This window comes from Aedes albopictus, chromosome 1 (genome assembly GCF_035046485.1).
Source record: "Aedes albopictus strain Foshan chromosome 1, AalbF5, whole genome shotgun sequence".
In the NCBI taxonomy this organism is placed as follows: domain Eukaryota; kingdom Metazoa; phylum Arthropoda; class Insecta; order Diptera; family Culicidae; genus Aedes; species Aedes albopictus.
The window spans coordinates 95,990,906-96,015,150 of record NC_085136.1 but is presented as its reverse complement, the minus strand read 5'-3'; the positions used below and the strand labels follow the sequence as shown (position 1 = coordinate 96,015,150).

Genomic DNA, 24,245 nt, shown 5'->3' with positions numbered 1-24,245 from the left:
CTGGTAGATGGTATCCCGAGCAAAGTCTGATAGCAAATTGAAAACAAATTTTGATGTTGTGATATTGCAAATTATGATAACTCAGGTTGTTGTCGTTTTGGTCGTTTTAACGGTTAAAATATCAAAAATGAGAGCAGAAAAGTGTTCCGTAACAGCAAGTTGAAAACAATTCCTGCTATCAGCGATAGCAAATTGATAACTGTTTTTTCTATCAGTACGAAAAAATGGAAAAATCGTTAAATATAGGGATTTTTCGATTGATATCAAATCCTAAATGCCATAAGATAACTACACTAATGGTATATTCCTGTAGTTATTATACAAGATTGCCTAAAAGTTATGAAATAACTTAAAAACTTATTTTTTAAATAGTTTGAAGTGACAGCAAAACGAAATCTAAGTTTTAAATCAAATTTAGTTAAGACCAACTGATATCAAAATGTGATATCAAATTGCTATTGAATACAAATCGAGTTTTCGATTTGCTATCATTTTGTTGTCAGACTTTGCTCGGGATGATTACCTCTAAACGTTCGCACCATGGATCCTGTCTAACACATCTCCTGTAGCGCTACGATTCCGAACCCGCGGTCCTTCAGTAGATCGGGGAGTATGCGGGTGCTCCCAATGAATTTGAGAGATCGGCAGTTCCACGTACCGAGTTTCCAATCGCAAGTCCTTTCTGTTTGCTGGGGTCGTTGCCGATGCTCTCTGTTCGTATTATTCTGTTGCTGATTTTCCGTTACAATGGTTTTTTACGGCTGGCTCGTAGGGTCTGACACCAACCCCCTACTTTCCGGAGGACCATAGTGCACAGTTGAGCTTAGAGTCCTTCCCTGGCACTCGGACGTAGATCAGCTGCCCCTAACCTGGGGATCAGACGCTGTTGTGAGCCGCTCCTCCTGGAGAACAGACGCTCAGGTTTGCCGAAGCAAACCCCCCCCCCCTTTCCCACCTGAGATGATTACCCGATCTTCCCTAAGGTTTTCAATTTTTTTTCTTGTTTCATTTATTACTTTTCCCCTCTCAGTATTATTTGCCTTTATAGTTGATCTTCATTTCCACATGTAACTCAAAAATTATTCATACATTTCATTCAGGTAATATGGAATTCGAATGCTCTCCAAGCATCAGTGCAATTTTATCACTGTGGAAAAAACTGTTAACAAAAATGTAAATACATTTTCACTGCCACTGGCACCACCATCATCAACTCAACTCAACGCGATGAGTGCCAAATGCCGGGTTGAGCATGGTCGGCCCATTTGCAACACAAACATGCGGAATAAATGTCGGCGGGAGATGTGTCTGAATATCACCACCGTGTGGTGCAAACAGTTTGATGCACCGCGAGAGGCGAAGTTTTTTTTTCGCTGCTAGCTGTAGAGAAATTACCTACAATAAGTGGAAAAAGCCTGGGATGCACTCAATCCCTGTCTGTCTGAGGGTGCTCCAACCGGCCGGCATGAGAGCTCCAAAATTGTCAAATAAAAATCCTTTTTCCCACTGGTAAAATATTGACTGAGCAAACAATGGTGCTAATGGATTCGCGGGTTCCTGCATTTTTTTGGGTGCTGTTGGCAAGTTAACCGCTGTTCGTCAACACGGTGACGGATGACGTGGATTTATGGGAATGTTTTTACGCAATCAAACGGCAACTTCTTACCGGCAGTCATAGACTCGCGCGGTGTCTGGTAAAACTTCGATCACATCCCGCGAGGTGGCGAAGGGAATGTAACACAATCAAAAAACCGGAAATTTATGTACTCATAACAACCGCGCAGATTGTTCAACAACATCACTGAAGCATTGACCAACGGCGCCGGGTGTGGAAGCTGGCCGGTTCCCCGAAAATTGGATTGGCCAATGTAGGGCACCTATTTGCACACGTACCAATGCATGGGTTGCAATCTCATTTTCCACACGGGTGGGTGGCACGACACGATGCTCAGCATTGGCGCGGTTGGTCAAGCGATGTTTGCTTATCCAAAACCCAGCAAGCAACAACACACTGGCTGGCTGGTGGTCAACAATGTTTACGATGTAGTTAATTAATAACGCAAATGTACACGAAGTTTCCGCGCGACCCTCCTGGTTTGGCGTGGAAAGCTCTCTCGAAATGGTTTTGCGAAATTCGGGAAAATTAACAATATTCAATTCGCATTAAACACAGATCTTCTAACTGAAATTTGTTTGCATTGATGACAGTGACAATAAGTTTTTTGTTCATGTATCTGGAAAACATGCGTGTGTTCAGCAAGAACGTGCGGTGGCTGGGTTTTCCGGGGCTTCTGATCTTCGAGGCTTCTAGTCTTCTGGTCTTCTTGCCATCTGGGCTTCTGGTCTTTTGGTCTTCGGGTCTTCTGGTCTTCTGGTCTTCTGGTCTTCTGGTCTTCTGGTCTTCTGGTCTTCTGGTCTTCTGGTCTTCTGGTCTTCTGGTCTTCTGGTCTTCTGGTCTTCTGGTCTTCTGGTCTTCTAGTCTTCTGGTCTTCTGGTCTTCTGGTCTTCTGGTCTTCTGGTCTTCTGGTCTTCTGGTCTTCTGGTCTTCTAGTCTTCTGGTCTTCTGATCTTGCGATCTTCTGATTTTCTGATTTCCTGGTTTTCTGGTCTTCTGGTCTCCTGCTATTTTAATATTCTGGATTCTTCTCTGATCGTTGGGCTTTCTTGATCTTTGTTTTACTTATCTATAAGGTTTTTAGTACACTGGTTACAATTCTAAGTGACAGAAAGCAAGAATGACAAGAAAACTGAAAGGAATTCACAAACTCTCCATCAAATTCACCAGACTGAAGCACACGAGCGCACATCAAATCATGTCACAATTCCCGGAAAAGCGCCACTTGATTATGATTGAAATTGTCCTGCCCAGCTTCCTCCTTTGGCATCTGCAAAACTGTGAACAACCGTCAACGGCACATCAGTCACCGGCCCACGGTGGAATGTTGATTGTCTGGAGTCCTGCTGACGCGGGTCAACCAAAAAATCTCGCTGAGACTGGCTGACTGACTGCACGCACTTGATGTGAGCGGAATATTTTCAAGATTTCCTTCCCCACCACTGGACCCTACTCGTCTCATCTGGGTCATTCAGTATGTAAGGTACAATCAAACGAAGCGCGATGGAATCGTTGCTGCTCGGCTGCCGCGAAGGAATTTCGGAGGACAATACCGGGGGACGATGCGATGAGTAGCTTGCGATTGCAGAACAAAGCAGGAAAGGCAGCAGCAATCGCATAATTAAAAGCCGGCCGGCGGCGGCGGGGGAATGCGAAATTGAGTACGGCTAATTTAATATAAGATGTAGAATGCTTCTACATTTTCGGTATGGCACTGCAGCACTGGTGGACGGGTTTTCGAGCGTTAATTTTTTTTTGTAAGCCCTTTGCCAGATTCTCTTTGAAGTCGGTCCAGCAGGCGGTCCCCATCAAACGGCATAAGTGAGCTACCGTCCAGAAGCGGAGTTGTTTTTGAATCTCTGAGTGTGTTTTTTGCGTTGTGTTCTGAAGTGGTGTGCAAAGAATTCTTTGTTGTCGATGAAGTTGTGAAAATTTCCCTTTCAAAAAAGGGATTCGAGTGTGCTCAAGATTAATTGTTTGCTAAGAAACAACGGAAATTGAGTTAACGTCCGAAGAATCGCTAAATGGCAATGGCTTTTGATGAACTAGGCAAATGATTACTTTATATTTACCGTGGAAACTAAACTCTTAAAACCACAAAAAATACAAAATTTGAAATTTTTTCACCTAGTCTTGAATACTCCACATCATCTAAAGCAGACATTGCTGCCTGGTATTTATTAGTTCCCCGGTCATCGTAACGTGCAACAAATTATCATTCCGACACGGTTTCCGATTCCACAGCCCATTCATTCAAAACTGTACATATATATAGCTATAGCTGCCCAACGAAACGGATTTGGACCAGTTCCTATGATCAAGAGTCGTGAATCTTCCTGGCTGCCAAAGCGACCATAGCAAACCAAACGGACCCGGTTGACGGCGACAAGAACGCGTAGGTAGGTGCTGTTGGTCGTGAACCACGAAAAACCACATTCATCGAATCGAACCTGGTCAATGTGCATAATGCACCAAACAGAGTTGCTGCAGATTTTACGGAGGAGTTTGTGAGAAGTAATTTATACAGTAATAAAGCGTTCTAATAAATGAGGTGGCGGAGGTCTGTTCACAGAACCTGTTGAGAATGACATGCTCTGTGCGGACGTTACAAAATACTTGGGCACTTGTATGAGGATAGAATAATTTGGGAATGGTTTACTCGCTCAGATGCACTAATTCAGTCATGATATGTTGGGTACGCTCAAAATTGAAATTACTTTTCAGTTCTGCTATTTTCGAACACCAAAGTGTACTGAAAGACTATGTATGTTCACTCAAAAATATTTTCACAAAGAAATTTTCGATAGAAGGCTTGGGAGGATCTAGTCACATATACCAATCAACTCAGCTCGACGAATAGAGGTGATGTCTGTATGTGTGTATGTATGTATGTCTGTGCGCAAAAAAGTTCACTCACTTTTAAGGCGCTTCCCATTGGCCGATTTTACGGATTATAGCTCGAATCGAACCGGAATTTTGCCGCATTGCTTGCTATTGAAAGTAGTGTGGATCGAGTCAAGGCGTTCTAGAGCTATGGCCATTCTAGTGTTCCAGTCCAACATCGGTTAACTGGTCATATATAAAACTGAACCAAATTCTATAATGCGACACATCAAATTGCGCCGAATTTTGTAAACTTTAGCATGGTTGCCGAATTTTATGCGGGAATCATCAATGGGCACCACAAATCCACGATGTCGGCCAAAAATTCAAGATGGCGATCTAAAATCCAGGAAGGCAGGGAGTTCAAGGCTCTAAAACCATGCGATATGGGTATATTTGGTATGAGAAAGATGTTTGGAGCCATAAATGACGACCATAATATACAAGATGGCGGCCTAAAATTTAAGATGGCGGTTGTTTTAAGGAGCTTTAGGCTTTGGGTATATTTGGTATGGTCTAGAGTCCAAAATGGTGACCAGAATATTCAAGATGGCGGTTCAAAACCAATGATAGCGGTCCATAATTCGAGCGAGATGGCAGCTATTTTATGGAGTTTTGGTCTGAGGAAGATGTCCGGCGTTCAAAATGGTGACCAGAATATGGCGGCTCAAAATGCAAGATGGCGGCCAACAATTGGAGATGGAAGCTGTCTTAAGGAATTTAAAGTTCTACAACCATACAATATGGGTATATTTGGCATGGGGTCCAAAATATCCAAGAAGACGGCCCAAAATTCAAGGTATCAGCAGTTTTAAGGAGCTTTGAGCTCTGAAACCATGTAATATAGGTATAATTTGGTATGAGGAAAGCGTATAGAGTCCAAAAATGGCAACCAGAGTATCCAAGGTGGTGACGAAAATATCCAAAACGGTGGCTTTTTAAGAAGTTTTAGACTCTTCATACATACCATGTTATTTGGGCACACAGTAATGTTCCAATATTGGCACGGTAAAGGCTGGGTATGCTGCGCAATTCAGATCCCATTGTGATCCACTAGCCTCTGCCCAGCAACTCCTATCCCTACCTCCACGCGGTACCGGCCGGAAACTATGAGCAACCTTAGGGAAGATCGGGTAACCAACCCCGGTGGGAACTTTGGTCGTAGGCTGACAGGGAAGGGGGGGTTTGCTTCGGCAAACCTGAGCGTCTGTTCTCCAGGAGGAGCGGCTCACAACAGCGTCTGATCCCCATGTTAGGGGCGGCTGATCTACGTCCGAGTGCCAGGGAAGGACTCTAAGCTGAACTGTGCACTATGGTCCTCCGGAAAGTAGGGGGTTGGTGTCAGGCCCTACGAGCCAGCCGTAAAAAACCATTGTAACGGAAAATCAGCAACAGAATAATACGAACCGAGACCAACGGCAACGACCCCAGCGAACAAAAAGGACTTGCGATTGGAAACTCGGTACGTGGAACTGCCGATCTCTCAACTTCATTGGGAGCACCCGCATACTCGCCGATCTACTGAAGGACCGCGGGTTCGGAATCGTAGCGCTGCAGGAGGTGTGTTGGACAGGATCCATGGTGCGAACGTTTAGAGGTAATCATACCATCTACCAGAGCTGCGGCAACACACGCGAGCTGGGAACAGCTTTCATCGTGATGGGTGATATGCAGAGGCGCGTGATCGGTTGGTGGCCGATCGACGAAAGAATGTGCAGGTTGAGGATCAAGGGCCGATTCTTCAACTTCAGCATAAGAAACGTGCACAGCCCACACTCCGGAAGTACTGATGATGACAAGGACGCATTTTACGCGCAGCTCGAACGCGAGTACGATCACTGCCCAAGCCACGACGTCAAGATCATCATAGGAGATTTGAACGCTCAGGTAGGCCAGGAGGAGGAATTCAGACCGACGATTGGTAAGTTCAGCGCCCACCAGCAAACGAACGAAAACGGCCTACGACTCATTGATTTCGCCGCCTCCAAAAATATGGCCATACGTAGCACCTTTTTCCAACACAGCCTCCCTTATCGTTACACCTGGAGATCACCACAGCAGACGGAATCTCAAATCGACCACGTTCTGATTGACGGACGGCACTTCTCCGACATTATCGACGTCAGGACCTATCGTGGCGCCAACATCGACTCCGACCACTATCTGGTGATGGTCAAACTGCGCCCAAAACTCTCCGTCATCAACAATGTACGGTACCGGCGACCGCCACGGTACAACCTAGAGCGACTGAAGCAACCGGATGTCGCCTCAGCATACGCGCAGAACCTCGAAGCCGCGTTGCCAGACGAGGGCGAGCTCGATGAGGCCCCTCTAGAGGACTGCTGGAGTACAGTGAAAGCAGCCATCAACGACGCAGCCGAGAGCACAATCGGGTACGTGGAACGGAATCGACGGAACGAATGGTTCGACGAAGAGTGCAGAACGGTTTTGGAGGAGAAGAACGCAGCGAGGGCGGTAATGCTGCAGCAAGGTACTCGACAGAACGTGGAACGTTACAAACAGAAGCGGAAACAGCAGACCCGCCTCTTTCGGGAGAAAAAGCGCCGCCTGGAAGAAGCGGAGTGTGAAGAAATGGAACTGCTGTGCCGTTCCCAAGAAACACGGAAGTTCTATCAGAAGCTCAACGCATCCCGCAACGGCTTCGTGCCGCGAGCCGAAATATGCAGGGATAAAGACGTAGGCCTCTTGACGGACGGACGTGAGGTAATCGAAAGGTGGAAGCAGCACTTCGATCAGCACCTGAACGGCGTGGAGAACGTAGGCACGGGAGCCCACGGCAACGGAAGGAACGACGACGCCAGTGCAGCGGAGGACGGAAATGAACCAACTCCCACGCTGAGGGAAGTTAAGGATGCCATTCACCAGCTCAAAACCAACAAAGCAGCTGGTAAGGATGGTATCGCAGCTGAACTCATCAAGATGGGTCCAGAAAAGTTGGCCACCTGTCTGCATCGGCTGATAGTCAGGATCTGGGAAACCGAACAGCTACCGGAGGAGTGGAAGGAAGGGGTAATCTGCCCCATTCACAAGAAAGGCGACCATTTGGAATGTGAGAACTTCAGGGCGATCACTATTTTGAATGCTGCCTACAAAGTGCTATCCCAGATCATCTTCCGTCGTCTGTCACCTAAAACAAATGAGTTCGTGGGAAGTTATCAAGCCGGCTTCATCGACGGCCGGTCGACAACGGACCAGATCTTTACCGTACGGCAAATCCTCCAAAAATGCCGTGAATACCAGGTCCCAACGCACCACCTGTTCATCGACTTCAAAGCGGCATACGATAGTATCGACCGCGCAGAGCTATGGAGAATCATGGACGAAAACGGCTTTCCTGGGAAGCTGACTAGACTGATTAAAGCAACGATGGACGGTGTGCAAAACTGCGTAAAGGTTTCGGGTGAACTATCCAGTTCATTCGTATCTCGCCGGGGACTGCGACAAGGTGACGGACTCACATGTCTACTCTTCAACATCGCGCTGGAAGGTGTGATGCAACGAGCCGGGCTCAACAGCCGGGGAACGATTTTCACAAAATCCGGTCAATTTGTGTGCTTTGCGGACGACATGGACATTATCGCTAGAACATTTGGAACGGTGGCAGAGCTGTACACCCGCCTGAAACGCGAAGCAGCAAAGGTCGGACTGGTGGTGAATGCCTCAAAAACAAAGTACATGCTGGTAGGCGGAACCGAAAACGACCGGATCCGTCTGGGTAGTAATGTTACGATAGACGGGGATACTTTTGAGGTGGTGGAGGAATTCGTCTACCTCGGATCCTTACTGACGGCTGACAACAACGTGAGCCGAGAAATTCGGAGGCGCATCATCAGCGGAAGTCGGGCCTACTACGGGCTCCAGAAGAAACTGCGGTCGAAAAAGATTCACCCACGCACCAAATGCACCATGTACAAAACGCTAATAAGACCGGTGATCCTCTACGGGCACGAGACATGGACCATGCTCGAGGAGGACCTACAAGCACTCGGAGTTTTCGAGCGACGCGTGCTAAGAACGATCTTCGGCGGTGTGCAGGAGAACGGTGTGTGGCGGAGAAGGATGAACCACGAACTCGCTGCACTTTACGGCGAACCCAGCATCCAGAAGGTGGCCAAAGCCGGAAGGATATGTTGGGCAGGGCATGTTGCAAGAATGCCGGACAACAACCCTGCAAAGCTGGTGTTTGCAACGGATCCGGTTGGCACAAGAAGGCGTGGAGCGCAGAGAGCACGATGGGCGGACCAGGTGGAGCGTGACTTGGCGAGCATTGGGCGCGACCGAGGATGGAGAGCGGCAGCCACAAACCGAGTATTGTGGCGTACTATTGTTGATTATGTCTTGTCTTAATGATGTTGAACAAATAAATGTAATGTAATGTAATGTTCCAATATTATCAATGTCTTTGGTGCATTTGAAAATAACTCTCGCTACTCACTTTCAAGACAAATATTCAATTTTCGATTTGTAACACTAAATGTATTTAATATTTCAATTTTCGATTTGTAGCACTAAAAGTATTGAAAACGCTCGTAGATGTTGTAGGGTATTGGTTCCCTTATAAAGCATGCGGCTCCCATTTTCATCCTACTAAAAGAAAATGAAGCCTTGTTTGCTTTGTTTCTTATTTTTGTATTTGTTGTAAGGAGTGAGCACGCATGAAATCAAAAAGAACGGAATCAATCGTTGCCGTTATCGCTTGTTTTCGAATAGGATGAACATGGGAGCGTGAGATTAATTATGGCACTCGTACCCTACAATGTTTAAAAATATTTTTGAAAAGTTCAAAAGTTATGATAAGAAAACCAAACTCAAAATTCATGATAGCGGTGCACTATTTAATATAACGAATCAAATGTACTCATATTGGGTATATTTAAAAAACAGCTGCTTTTGTTTTTTTTTTTCAATAATTGCACATTTTTATTGTGAATATTACGCAACTCACTATAACAATCCGTTTCCGACATTCTTAGCATACTGCTGTAGAATCACTTGGCATGATACGGGACCTCGCAATACAGGCGACTGGCTTCGCCAAAGCTCCACTCCTCAATGAGGCAGCAACACACTCACTGTCTCGTCATGATGATTGCCGGTGACAGCAATGCTTACTAGGGGAAGGACACGCAAGGGGAATATCACTAATCATTATTCACACCCCACATTTATATTGAGATCAATAAGGGATATTAGCTTGATTGATATAAGAGATAAAAGATCTATTAATAAAATCAAAAATTAACTCCTGGCACATCATTAACATATCATACTTATATCTTGTAAGATATCAGGCCAAACATGTCTAAAGGTCCAATCTGCAGAAGAGAGGCTCTCTTTGGTTTCCGCCTCTTTCGTTAATATCTCAGCTGTTTATTTGTATTATAATTGTCTCCTTGCATTGAAAGATGGTCAAAACAATCGTCTTTCGATTTGTACTCCAAAAATAGTTGAAAAGTGTACCATTAAATTGCAATAATTGAAAGGGAAAATGAACAAAGAGAGCCTCTCAAATGCAGATAGGACCTATTGAAATGTTCGGCCTGATATAACCAATAGCAGCGAGCTACTCATTTAATCTTGAAATATCACATTTTGATATTGATCAGATGTTTCAGGTACATTTTTTAGATATTGGGTGGTGAAGTCGATCACTATGTGTTAACGGGGAAATCGAGGGATTGCTCACCGGGTTGTGAGCAGCACATCAAACGCACTTAGATTAGCGATTTCGTGCAGATAATTTCTGTAGCACCGGCTTATCGCTCGGGTCGTTAAGGACAGACTTGTTAGAATCCCAAAATGGCCGCCACAATGGCCGATTTTGGCACCTACTCACGATTTCGAGCGCACAAATGTCTTCGTAAACAAAACCAGTGCACCTGATCTTCTTATTTTCAGCATATTACAAGTGAGCAAGAACAGAATAATAAAATTCACGGTTGTTTGAAGCTTGCTTCTTGAGATTTGTGCATCTGAAGCTCTGATGCACTGTTGAAGCGGGATGTCAAGACGTTTGTCCTTAACTGCTCGGCTTTGAGCAGAAAGCTGCATGCCATCGGCTGATGGTTTGTTGGCTTCGATTTTGCTATAGAGACTTGATCTCTTCCTAATTTGCTGCTCCAGCAATCAATATTTTTCGGCCATGATTTTGAGCTCGATCATAAGTGCGCGCTTCGCCGATTCAATTTCGCGCTGCTGAATTGCGCGCTCTTCTGCTAGCTGTCTCAGTCGTAGTGCAAGACGATCTGATTTTCTCCTTGATAACGGACTCTCATTTACTGGAGTACTACAGCTGCCGGTCAACGGCAGGTTATGGCATGATACGGGGCGCGAATAGGTACCGCAGCTTCCCGCTGATGCTTTCTGTGACGCCAGTAAATTGTCCATCGAACGTTTTAAAGTTTGTTTAACACCGAAGAAATTGTTAATAGCTTGATTGATGGGGCTTGTCTGTATAATTTGCTGCAACTAGAGAAACGAGAGGATTCGTTTAATGAATTTGCCAACGCAGATGTGCACGTGATCGACAATATCCCGAGCACTTTGGAAGTGAAGGACGACGACTCTGGCAGTGGGTATTTTTTAGTAATTTAAGTTCACTCACTCCAATTAGATTTAAGATTGCTGCCTAGATGATTAGGATACCATTAATTTGTAACACTGAAAGATTAAACGACACGATGAGTGTTGAATTACTGGACACTTTCTCGGCAGAGTATGTAGCGCGAACGGGAGGTTGCGACAAATACCCGCTGATTCGCACCCAAACAAACGGAGTTTGCGACCTGCTCGAAGGAATTCGGAACGATCCCCCCCCTTTGCTTTCGTAACACTGCTGACCGTATCAAATACATTTGAATTAATAAAAAATGTGATCGCTTATCTGCTGAACAAAAATCACAAGAAAACAATTCATTATTTTGTCCCCATAATGCATCTAACCTTCTTTAGTCCTGGTGGTCAGGCACAATTGGATTTTAGAATAATATCAAATTGATAGATTTAGGTAGAATAACAAATTATATAAGATTATTGGGATAGCCAAACTGCGCCATCTTCTATCGCTACCTTCTTTTGCACTGTCACTTTTGACAACTGCTGATCATATATCAGTGCCATACACACTGTACGTTGAACTTCCTATCGCGTAAGACACAGCCGGTGTTCCCAGCGGCAACAAATATAATAATTTAACAATTTATAAAGAAATTATTATACCATCTTCAAGGTTCAGTAAAAGTGCTCTGCCCAAAACCGGGGAAAACTCAAGTTGATGGGATACTCCTGGGCATAGCCTGTAGAATGCCTCATCGATCTATTTTTCATGGTATTAAAATATTATCAAAAATACATATTATATTAGTTAGTGCCCTCAATGCAAATACACTGCAGGTCAAAGTGTGGGTCACCATTAGGGTTAGCCGGCAAATTCATAGTAGTGTTTACGCCCACATCTCTAACGATCGACTTCAAAAGTGTAGGTCTCAGATAAAAAATATCATATTTTTGCCATTGAATGATGCGAAATGTGGAAATGTTTGAAGTATCCCAGCAAATGACTATTTCTCCTTCAGCAGCAGCTGGTGGAATGGGAAACAGTCGCTCATCTCCTTTGCGATTTCGGAAATGTTACTTAAATTCGCAATAACTGCTGTTAGCGTCACAGCTCGTTGTACTAGTGCTGTGGGAATTGCATCACTAGTAACTTTTGTCGGACGATTGTATTTCCTCAGCTCTTTTGGCACACGCTTTGCGATATTTCGAACTCGGTGATAAATGTAGCCGGAATGATCGCCACTATTATTGCCGCTCTGCCACCAGAAAAATGCGGGCTGTAATATGAATATTAGACTGGGTCAACAAAGTCGATTTTTTGGAACAAAGCTTTTCCAATTCATTTTAGCGTCCAAAGCAACTGTGCAAAATTTGGGAGCGATTGGTTGCTTCCCCGTATTCCGCTTTGTGATTGAAATTTGTATGGAATTTAGTATGGGAAAACGTGCTTTTTTGCATTTTTCTAATAAATTGAAATTTTTCGTCTAAAACGATCTAACCATTCACGTTAAAGTATAGCCTAGGATATGCTGAGAAACTTTGCCGAAGACCGCAAAGTGATCCGACACTTGTGAAAAAAGTTATAACGTACAGATTGCCCAGTGGCGCTTAACATTTAACATGTAAAGGAATAACATCAATAATAAAATCTCAATTTTTGGCCTAAGTTACCAGGCGAATAACTTTTTTCACAAGCGTCGGATCACTTTGCGGTCTTCGGCAAAGTTTTTCGGTATATCCTAGGCTATACTTTAACGTCATCAGTTACATGGTATTAGACAAAAGAATTCAATTTATGAGTAAAATGCAAAAAAGTACATTTTTCCATACTAATTTCCATACAAATTTCAATCACAATGCGGAATACGGGGACGCAACCAATCGCTCCCAAATTTTGCACAGTTGTTTTGGACGCTAATATAGAATGAAAAAGCTTTGTTCCGGGTTGATTCGATCCAATTTAAAGTTTCTCCTTACAACGTTGACCCACTCTAATGAATATGGATTGATGAAAACAATCAAGTTGAACATATTGAATACTTTACCTCGTCCGGGGCATTCTCATTGATCCTTGTGGTTTTCAATTGAGGAAATGCTCGTACGATTTGTTTGGCCAATTGCCATTGATCATTTGTGGATGGATATCTGAGAAATGAGATAATAAAGAGAATTTGTCTTATCAATATTGTGTACTAAAGTGGCGTCCACAAATCACGTAAGAGTATCACTAAAATTGAAAAAAAAATGTTTTGCAGTATTCATAGACAAGTTTCAGTTAAGTTTGATTTATGTTTAGCAAATGTATACTTACCCTTGCTGGTCGTAAATCGCCTTTTCAAACCGTCCGCACAAAATTCATACCATCTCGTGCAAATGCTTTACTTTAGGAACGATGTCTTGGTCCAGCTCATTGTAAACGATATTCCGAAATGCTACATCGTTTACTAAAATGGCTCTTAGGTTCTGCAATGAAAACGAACAATTATCGAAAATCCTGGGACATTATTGAGACAGCAGTTACATACCTCGTCACGGGGTCCTTCGTTTTCGCCAGCTTGTGATTGAGCTGCACGTAATTTACCAATAGTTGCAAGTATGGTTTTCCGTGGTCCCACAGCAGTAATTTCGATTTCTTGTAGATCTGCTTCAGAAAGCAACTGGAGGGAACGATTGTTTATTTTATGGTCTGGAACGACGAATAATGTTCATTTAGTATATAACTTCAACGAAAAATAGTTGAACATACTCCTGATTGCACTGTTAATATAAGTAGACTGTGTTTGATGATAAATTGGGACTAATAACAATAATAGATGACAAAGAGTGTTGTTATGTCAAGCTGAACATTTCATTGGGACTAATGTAATAATTTCAATTATGTTATTCTGATTGCGTAAGTGTATTAATTACCAAAATTACCAAAAACATATTTAATATGTATTTATCGTGAAATATATATTAGCGTTTTAGTAATGGGAAATGCGACTATATTTACAAATAATAAAGCATGCTTTGATTATATAAAAAAAATATTTAATAAATTTGTCAATATTTGTAAATCAATTATACATCTCTATTACTAACCTTTTCTGTGAACACATGGTTGGAGTATAGCTTATTAATCATCGCAATATTTGAGGCTTATATACGAAGACTGTTCGTCTATTCCTACGCGCTTCCATAAACTGTATGCTTTTCTGGTATACACTTGTGAACTCAAAACCCTTACTAAGTCGTCGGTGTGTTTAACTTCCCAGCTGTACATATCCAAATCAAGTCTACAAATTTCGAGCTTTTCGATCACAAAGATGATTTTTTCGTCACATGATATTATTGCTTCTACTACACCGTACTTATTTGCATTAGAAACGATAAATTTGACTACCATTCCTGGGCGAAAGGTGGTACTGTCTATCGTCAAATTTTGTATAATAGTAATGATCGGTGAAAAATCAAAGAGTAAGATAGAAAATGGTAATACTGACTTGTCGATATTTTCGCTTCTTATAATTGTATGGACTTTTGTGGTATAGTTATGTTTTATAATAGAGTCTGTTTGCTTCGGATTAATTCTTCTGGTGATACTGTATGTAAGATTTTTAAAGTTGTTACATGTTTTTCCCTGACCTTTTGAAATTTTGTACTTGGCTTCGAATGCAAAACAGTTAGTCAACGGTCCGTTACTCTGAATTAGCTCTGGGTAATGAGACAGATGGTGGATTTTATTGATGGGGTTTGTATTTGGGAAGCACAGCTTGAACAGATGTTGAAATTGGTTAATAGCGACTTCCAGTTCTTCTACACGAAATTTGTTTGAAAAAGCAAAATAGTTGATTGTGAGTAATGAACTAATTATTTGGACAAAGTTAGTATCCACTGAAATAAATCTATGAAACATGTATGGGAAGCTCGTAGCAGAAGCCAACATTGCGATGCTGATTGAGGAACTGAGTTAGTTTTTGACCTGAGGATATTCGAAGAAAAGTTCGCTGATTTTTTGTTTTCTACTTCACATAACCCATAATCAAAATCTTCAATGATTTGATTGATTGTTGAGATTGTTAACATTTTTCGAACACAAACCAAATTTCGAAGGATCAGTTCGATGACCATCATATTAACCTTCGCGCAAATCATGCATGGGGTCCATCGAACGATCTTTCCCATAATTGAAGTATCCAATCTTGTTCAAACAACATTCTTCAATCAGCCCGCATTGACTGGGTATTTTTTTCGAAGTTCTTATCGAATTCAAATCATCTAGCACTGATTCTGGTGTTCTGTGTGGAAATACATCGCCATAGTGACCAGCACGGAAGTCATCCCTGGAGATATAACAAACGCTACAAAAAGCTGCAGTATCTCCATTCAATTCATCCCATCCATTTTCACATCAATGCCAACTTCTAATGCTTTCAGGTCATTTATCAATGGCTGCAATACTGTAGCATATCCATACTTCTTTAGAACTGTTGATTGGACTGCAAGTACGCAATAAACGCGATCAAGCTTAGAACTTACAATTGGGTCAAAATTTTGAATTTTCATGCTTATGATTGTCAACTTTTTCTTTTCTTTCCGCGATCCTAGTGGGTTCAAAAACTCAACCTCGTCTGTATGTACTACAATTCTGATTATGTTTGGATTATTCTTAAATATGGAATGACTTTTGTATGCTGTGCCGTCCTTGAAACTACCTATCATCCCACATTGTTCTTTTTCGGCAACTACTTTAGCTCTTGCTTCAGGATCCCCCAAGACAAGTTCCAGGATCTTGTTGATTGGGATGTAATGGGCGGTGTCCTTAACTATTTTGGTTTTACGAATCATCCTCACTCGACCAAATCTCGCAGTAGATGTATGGGGCACTTGTCGTGTAACTGTTCTCTTTCCAAGCACAATCTCTTGAACAGACGGCACGGAACCATCTGATTTGTATGCAAGAAACGACAGGTTGTTCTCTGGAGTTCTAACATCGGTGAACGGGTCATCGGGTTCCAATGAATTGGCTTCTTTAGCGGTGTTGAGATATTCCCATATTCTGAATCTGCATGCGAAACTGAGCCGAAATCCAAATTTTCATGAATTTTGATGCCCAGGAACCTATTTAAAAATCAATTTGAAGTTTGTATGGGAGCGATTTGTCGAATCACCCCTCGTCGCATTTTGTACTGGGTAGAGCTGTCAAACAGTTACCCAGCTGTCAAAAGGTGATTTCAAAAAATCTCTTTGAAGTTGATTTTAGGTACCAAAATAAAGTTCTAAAAATCTGAAAAAAATCATACTGGCTCAGAAAAAGGTGCTCTTTCGTATAAAATCAAAAAAATTATACATTTTTCTTAATTTAAAAACCCAATTGATAAACTCGACAAAGTCTTCGTCGTGTTCATCCATCCCCTTCTTTTTGGCAAAGTTTTTTTATTTTTCCCATAGCAAAACGTTGGTATGCATTTGAGAGATTTTTAGCTACATCAATAATATGTACCCGCCAATTTTGTTTGCGGTAGACTGACGTCACAGCGTAAGCTTGTTACCCGGTCTCTCATTTCAGTCAAGTCTAGTGGATCGCAGGAATACACCGGATTCACAATATCAAATTTGAAGAAGCCTCGGTTACCCAGAATCAGGGTAAAGCTTACTCGTTTCATGTGAGATCGGTTACCCAAATTTTGACAACTACGAATAAGTTAAAAATCCGGGTAGAATCGACCCAATCGATGGGTAGTTTCAGATAAGCGTGTTGAATATTATAGACAGAAGCACTCAAACATTTACTCTGAAATCTGTACACACTTAAAACGGAATGGCGAGATCGGCTGTGCAAATCTCGGTTGGGTTAAAGTTCATTTGCTGAAATCTTGGCTGAACGCTTGACGTTTAAAGTTTTATGATAGCGGCACCCATGAGTGCTGATATGTATAAACTTGACTTTTTGCTGACATCTCAGTTAAATATCGATAATCGAGGGCTGCGCTGTGCGAATATCGGCAAAAGAATTGAAATTAGCTGAGTGTGCTTAAGGCGAAACTGGAAGCATTTCCTCACTTTTTGATTTTTGATTTTTCATTAAATAACGAATTAATATTTTCAAAATCGGTTTTCGTACACACGTAGAGTATCGATCAAGGTATCTTCTGACTTTTTTTTGTGGTGGAAAATATTTTTCGTTTTTGCAGAAACCATTTTTGAACAAAATTTCACAAAAAAGGAAAACATTTTCCACCACAAAAAAAATTCAGAAAATACCTTGATCCATACTCTACATGTGTACAAAAACCGATTTTGAAAATATTGCTTCGTTATTTAATCAAAAACCAAAAACCAAAAAAGTGAGGAAATGCTTCCAGTTTCGCCTTAAAACAGAATGCCGAGATCGGCTGTGCAAATCTCGGTTAAATACTTCACGTTTAATATACCCAGCGGTACCCATGGGTGCTGCTATGAATAAATGAACTTGAATTTGCTGATAATCTTGTTAAACTGCGATTACCGAGCGCTCGGCTGTGCGAATGTCGACAAAAGAATGAAAATTAGCCGCGCTCATCTGAGTTTGTAGTCATTGTTATTGCTGTAATAAGTCTTTATTAACCATGTTATTAACCTTTCAGGACGCGCGCCATCAGGCATCCGAAACTGCAACGCGCTCGCGCTAGACACAACGAGTGAAGTTTTTTGGTAGTGGTATAGTTCGTGCCTCTCAATCAGCGGACCAGTGTTTGAATCTAGTTCAAAATGTTTCATTCATAATGTTTGTTTTATCTGTCGATTTGATACTAGCGATTGCTAGCTCTACTTTAATTTTTGTGATAGAAGACATAAATTTATGTTAAAAGGGCCGCCCCTTTTTATGCATCCAAGTGAACTTAGATTTAGGTACACGAATTTTTTTATCCAAGAGTGTGCACAGCAAATAATTTTGTAATTTCCAGGTGCGTAATTTCTGGCGATGTATCCATTTTTTGATGTAATTTCACTTTGTTACATCGTTTTCCAACAATTTCACAATCTCCATGTACATACTTGTTGACACCGGAAAGTGTCAACAAACCCATTCCAGCAGATACCTAGAAGCAGTATCTTATTTATCATCCATCCTCTAACTCGGTGAAATAGTCGAGAGGTAAGGGATACGCCTCACAATCAGCGGATCAGCGTACGAATCCATGCCAATATTTTTCTTATATATGATCTTTCCGTCACTCCGGTTCTAGCGATTGCTAGACCAATTTTCAAGCTGGGCGGCTATTTTGCAGCGTGGAAAGAATGTAATTTGTACATCACTTTTACCACGCGACTGATGTGCAACGAAAATGAAGTGATATCACAAGAATTTTTTTGCTGTGTGGGGAATTGGATGGCCTTTTGTCTCTCATTCAGCACTCTGGTCTAACGAGTGCGTGCTGCCGCTATGTAATTCTTCATTGTTTCAATACCCGTCCACGTGCGTGTGCAATTGAAAGTGACTTGCAATCTTATCAACAAGGGCTTTTGAAAAAAGCAAATTAGGAGATTCCATAATACCGACGGAATTCCATTGTTCCAATTTTAGGGCGATCTGAGGCAAATTCCGACCGTTAGTTTGGTTCTAGTGGAAGTTTCAAAAGGACTGCAGTTAAAAGTAGAACTATGATAGGAAGTTTGATAAGACTTGAGGTTCATTTTTGGTGGGACGGATTCTGCTGAACTTATCATGCAAATCCCGTACTTTAGTATGACTTTTATGAAAATTTGGTAGGAATTCTTCGAATTGTCGAGATTTCTTCGGCAATTTCTTCAGGGGCTTTTTCTGGAATTCCCTAAGGGTTTTTGGCAAACTTCCAAGATTTCTTTCTAAGATTCCTGCATTACTTCCTTCAGAGAATCTGCCATACATTTCTTCTAAATACCTCCAAGAGCTACTTCTAATGTTCCTCTAGAGTTTTCTTTATGAGTTTCGTTTAGGATTCCTCCTTTAGAGTAAGTTTATAAGTTTTTTTTTTTTTTTTGAAATTCCGTGCGTAATTCCGAGAAGAATTTCCTAGATAGAACTATTGGCACAACTATGGAGGAAAACCAGCAGCAACTTTTGAGCGATGACTTACGAAACTGCTGGTGGAAATCTTTGAGAAGTTGTTCTAAGAATTTATCAAAAAGTCCAGTACTAATTTTATAAGAACTCTGCAGCAAACCCGGGAGGAATTCCCGGAAGAATCTCGGTAGGAACAGGAACTCTGTAAGGAGTTCCTTAAAGAAACCCCAAGAGAAGCCCTCGAAGGAATCCCAGAATAAATTCCTGGAAATGTCGCGAAAGAACGCCTAGGGGAATCCAGGAATGGCCAGAAGGAACTCCTGGATGAACCTCAAAAGAAACTTTTGGAGAATCGTCGAAAGAATTTCTGGACAAATCTTAGAAAGAGCCCGGAAAAAATCCTGGTCGAAAACTGCAAAAAATACCTGAAGAGGAAGAAAATCCAGTTAACCTAGTGGTTAAGGCTATGGATAGCCAATCCGGAGACGGTGGGTTCTATTTCCTTTCCGGCCGTGAAAACTTCTAGATTCACTGGGCATAGTGTATCATTGTACTTGTCTCACAATGTCCATATTCATTCAATGGCAGGCAAAGAAAGCCCTTCAATTAATAACTGTGAATATTCTCTAAGAACACACAATTTGGAGAGAGGCAGGCCAAGTTCCAATGCGAATGTCGAGCGAACGAATGTCGAAGAAGAAGAAGAAAATCCTGAACGAAACTCTGAAGAAAACTCATTGAGATTTTTCAGAAAGGACTCCTGGAAGAATTACTGTAAGAGCTCCAGCAGGAACCCCTGAAAATGGAGACCACAAATGGAGGAATCTTTAAAAAGATGAATATCAGAAGCAACTCCTCGAGAAATCATAGTAGGAACTCTTCGAAGGATTCGAAAGAAACTCCTGGAAGGACCTCAAAAAGAAATCTTGAAGAAATCACAGAAGGAACACCTAGAGGAATTTTGGAAATGATTAATTCAAAACAGAACTCCCTGAGACACCCCAGCAGCAGAATTTGATTTTTGAGAAATCGTAATTTCCTTCAAAAAAATTCTAAAATTCTCCTAAGAGTATCTTCTGGGATTTTCCCGGATTTGTTAGCAAGATTTACCTTACAGATACTGATCGATACTGGAACATTAACACATTTTTAATTACTTTCCCAGCTCTAACGCTGGTCCCACCTGTGTTAAAACTTTCAGTTCCTGATCAATAATATCGCATTGCAAACCTCCAAATTATTCAACCATCAGTAATCAAGTTGTATCGCTTAAATCAAATAAAGTTTTCACGAATAAATAAAATATAACATGCTCCATCGCCCACCAGCAACAGGTGCTCGTGGTGTGCAATATCTCAAAATTAGCCCTCACTCGTCGGGCCCGCATGTGATATGTTGTTTATCTGCCTCGCGCGCGCGGGCGAGTGTTTAGCGTGTATTTTAGTATAATATTTATTCCAGGCCATAAATAAAAACCCGAAGTGCAGGTACCTCACCACCCCTAGTGTTGCCCGGTCCATCGCAGCAGCAATCCTCAGAGAAGCATAACAAGACGACGGAGTTTAAACACCTGCTCGCCGTCACAGAGCCGAGACTGGCTGGCTGGAAACAACAGAAAACGCGGTCCAGCACCTCCAGCCGTTTGAGCAGCGAAAAGCGAGAGCAAATCACCAGCATGATGGCGCGGAGTCAAGCTGGCCCGAGGACGACGCCCCACAAATGTGGAACACTATGGATTTTAGGGCGGACAAAATCGGATCGACGCCGTTGAGGGGTCATTGCATTTAGAGAACCTTGTGAATCCTGCCAATAATTTTACAAGTTGGAATTATATTGGAATGAGGATTCTTCATAGGCCCCGCACAGATAACACGCTATGCAAGTAATACAACACTGATTCGGAGAAAGCGTTATGATATGCAGAAGACAATATAGAGAACATAATATCAGAAGATCAGAAGACGATATTACCAGAATACCAGAGGACTAGAAATCAAGAAACCAGACCATAAAACTAGATAGACAACAAGACCAGGGATTTGAAAGAACAAAAGATCAGAAGACCAAAAGCCAGAAAAACCAGTAGACAAGAAAACCAAAAGGCTAGAAGACCAGAAGACTATAATTAAAAAATACCAGTAGACTAGAAGACCAGAATACTAAAAGACCAGAAGACAAGTGGACCAGAAAATCGGAAGACGACATAATCAGAATATCAGAAAGCCAGAAGCTCATCATACCAGAAGACCAGTAAACCAGAACCTAGACGGAAGACTACAAAACCAGAAGAGCAAGAAACCAGAAGACCAAGAAACCAGAAGAACAAGAAAGCAGAAGACCAGAAAACAGAAGATAAAAATACCAGATGACAAGCAGACCAGAGCCTTAAAGATCGGGAGACAACAAGAACAGAAGACTAGGAGAACTGACGACCAGAATACTAGAAGACTAGAAAAGCAGATGACCAGAAGATGAGGAGACCCGAAGACCAGTAGATTAGGTATGAAGACCCGAGAACTAAAAAGCCAAAAGACCAGAAGACTAGAATAGCATAAAACCAGACAATCTTCTAGTCCAGATGATCAGAAGACTCAGAGTCCAGGAGACTAGAACATCAGAGGACCGTACAATAGTAAAACCAGAAGAACCGAATTCCTGAAAATCAAGAGACGTGAGGGCTTTAAGACCAGAAGTCTAGACGTCCAGAAGACTATAAAACCAAAACGCCAGAAGACCAAAAGACCAGAATATCAGAAGACCTACTTTGTCCATCAACCTGCATGGAAATCTCCCACAATCCAAGCCACGCTGCCCGGCTAACTGACCTGGTCCGGGGCCCGTACGCCATCAATATTTCAACACTAATAGAAATGTAACATTTCCCAATTACCACTCGCAGCTTGATAAATCACCCCCGGGCGATGATAAATGTGCGCCACTTTGTAAGACTAAACACATCTTTTCGATTAGGAAGAGAGAGCCCTCTACGATTGGACACCGAGCAAACCAAGCGGTCAACATCCTCTCATTCTTCATTCGGAATTTTAGATTCATAGCGTTTATTAGCGTGGCCTGGCGAGAGTGGCGAGGCGATGTCTCCGCATTAGCATATCACTTTCAAGTGGAGAGGAGGGAAGCTCCTCCTGGAAATGGTGATGATGACGACGATGATCTTGACCGGGTGGTGTTCTTCAGTTCTGATGATGGGGGCCACTTATAAAGAGTGCCACGAATCGGCCCTCTTTATCTTAATTAATAGCAAAAGGCCAACGACGGCAGAGTGGCTACGCCGGGACATCCCATTTAGCACTTGGTGGAATATTAAGGATCGAATACATTTGGGCTATCTCGGACTCGGTGGCATTAATCTTGACAAGCGCAGCAGCATGGATGAAGGATTTGCCAACCGAATTTTAATGCGCCACAGATGGCGGTGTGAGGGGTTTTGTGTTTGGATCTGGTTTCTTCTCTTTTTCAGAGTTGTCAGAAGCAATATTCATGGGTTTAGCTTAATTGACTGACTACTGCTTCATTATAACCAGATCAGCAGCATTTGCAAGAAAAATCATCAGATCACTCAAAGTTGTCTAAGGTGTATATAGCTCTTGAAGCTTGTTGCACAAGTAAGACCTGCTCTGCTTCTGCTTCTGCTTCTGCTTCTGCTTCTGCTTCTGCTTCTGCTTCTGCTTCTGCTTCTGCTTCTGCTTCTGCTTCTGCTTCTGCTTCTGCTTCTGCTTCTGCTTCTGCTTCTGCTTCTGCTTCTGCTTCTGCTTCTGCTTCTGCTTCTGCTTCTGCTTCTGCTTCTGCTTCTGCTTCTGCTTCTGCTTCTGCTTCTGCTTCTGCTTCTGCTTCTGCTTCTGCTTCTGCTTCTGCTTCTGCTTCTGCTTCTGCTTCTGCTTCTGCTTCTGCTTCTGCTTCTGCTTCTGCTTCTGCTTCTGCTTCTGCTTCTGCTTCTGCTTCTGCTTCTGCTTCTGCTTCTGCTTCTGCTTCTGCTTCTGCTTCTGCTTCTGCTTCTGCTTCTGCTTCTGCTTCTGCTTCTGCTTCTGCTTCTGCTTCTGCTTCTGCTTCTGCTTCTGCTTCTGCTTCTGCTTCTGCTTCTGCTTCTGCTTCTGCTTCTGCTTCTGCTTCTGCTTCTGCTTCTGCTTCTGCTTCTGCTTCTGCTTCTGCTTCTGCTTCTGCTTCTGCTTCTGCTTCTGCTTCTGCTTTCTGCTTCTGCTTCTGCTTCTGCTTCTGCTTCTGCTTCTGCTTCTGCTTCTGCTTCTGCTTCTGCTTCTGCTTCTGCTTCTGCTTCTGCTTCTGCTTCTGCTTCTGCTTCTGCTTCTGCTTCTGCTTCTGCTTCTGCTTCTGCTTCTGCTTCTGCTTCTGCTTCTGCTTCTGCTTCTGCTTCTGCTTCTGCTTCTGCTTCTGCTTCTGCTTCTGCTTCTGCTTCTGCTTCTGCTTCTGCTTCTGCTTCTGCTTCTGCTTCTGCTTCTGCTTCTGCTTCTGCTTCTGCTTCTGCTTCTGCTTCTGCTTCTGCTTCTGCTTCTGCTTCTGCTTCTGCTTCTGCTTCTGCTTCTGCTTCTGCTTCTGCTTCTGCTTCTGCTTCTGCTTCTGCTTCTGCTTCTGCTTCTGCTTCTGCTTCTGCTTCTGCTTCTGCTTCTGCTTCTGCTTCCGCTTCTGCCTCTGCTTCTGCTCTGCTTCTGCTCTGCTTCTGCTCTGCTTCTGCTCTGCTTCTGCTCTGCTTCTGCTCTGCTTCTGCTCTGCTTCTGCTCTGCTTCTGCTCTGCTTCTGATCTGCTTCTGCTCTGCTTCTGCTCTGCTTCTGCTCTGCTTCTGCTCTGCTTCTGCTCTGCTCTGCTTCTGCATTGCTTCTACTCTGCTTCTGCTCTGCCTCTGCTCTGCTTCTGCTCTGCTTCTGCTCTGCTTCTGCTCTGCTTCTGCTCTGCTTCTGCTCTGCTTCTGCTCTGCTTCTGCTCTGCTTCTGCTCTGCTTCTGCTCTGCTTCTGCTCTGCTTCTGCTCTGCTTCTGCTCTGCTTCTGCTTTGCTTCTGCTTCTGCTTCTGCTTCTGCTTCTGCTTCTGCTTCTGCTCTGCTTCTCCTTCTGCTCTGCTTCTGCTCTGCTTCTGCTCTGCTTCTGCTCTGCTTCTGCTCTGCTTCTGCTCTGCTTCTGCTCTGCTTCTGCTCTG

General features: G+C 42.8%; 1 protein-coding gene and 1 long non-coding RNA gene across 2 annotated transcripts in view; one reads left to right on the top strand and one right to left on the bottom strand.

Moving 5' to 3' along the window:
• LOC109398423 (transmembrane protein fend) overlaps positions 1 to 24,245 on the top strand; it is a 711,615-nt gene that overhangs the window by 551,938 nt on the left and 135,432 nt on the right. The gene's annotated exons all lie outside the window — the stretch shown is intronic.
• Positions 12,243 to 13,781, bottom strand: LOC134285366 (uncharacterized). The gene is made up of 3 exons (XR_009996318.1): positions 13,386 to 13,781; positions 13,120 to 13,219; positions 12,243 to 12,351 (listed from the first exon to the last, which is right to left on the bottom strand). It is a non-coding gene; the product is annotated as an uncharacterized LOC134285366 (long non-coding RNA).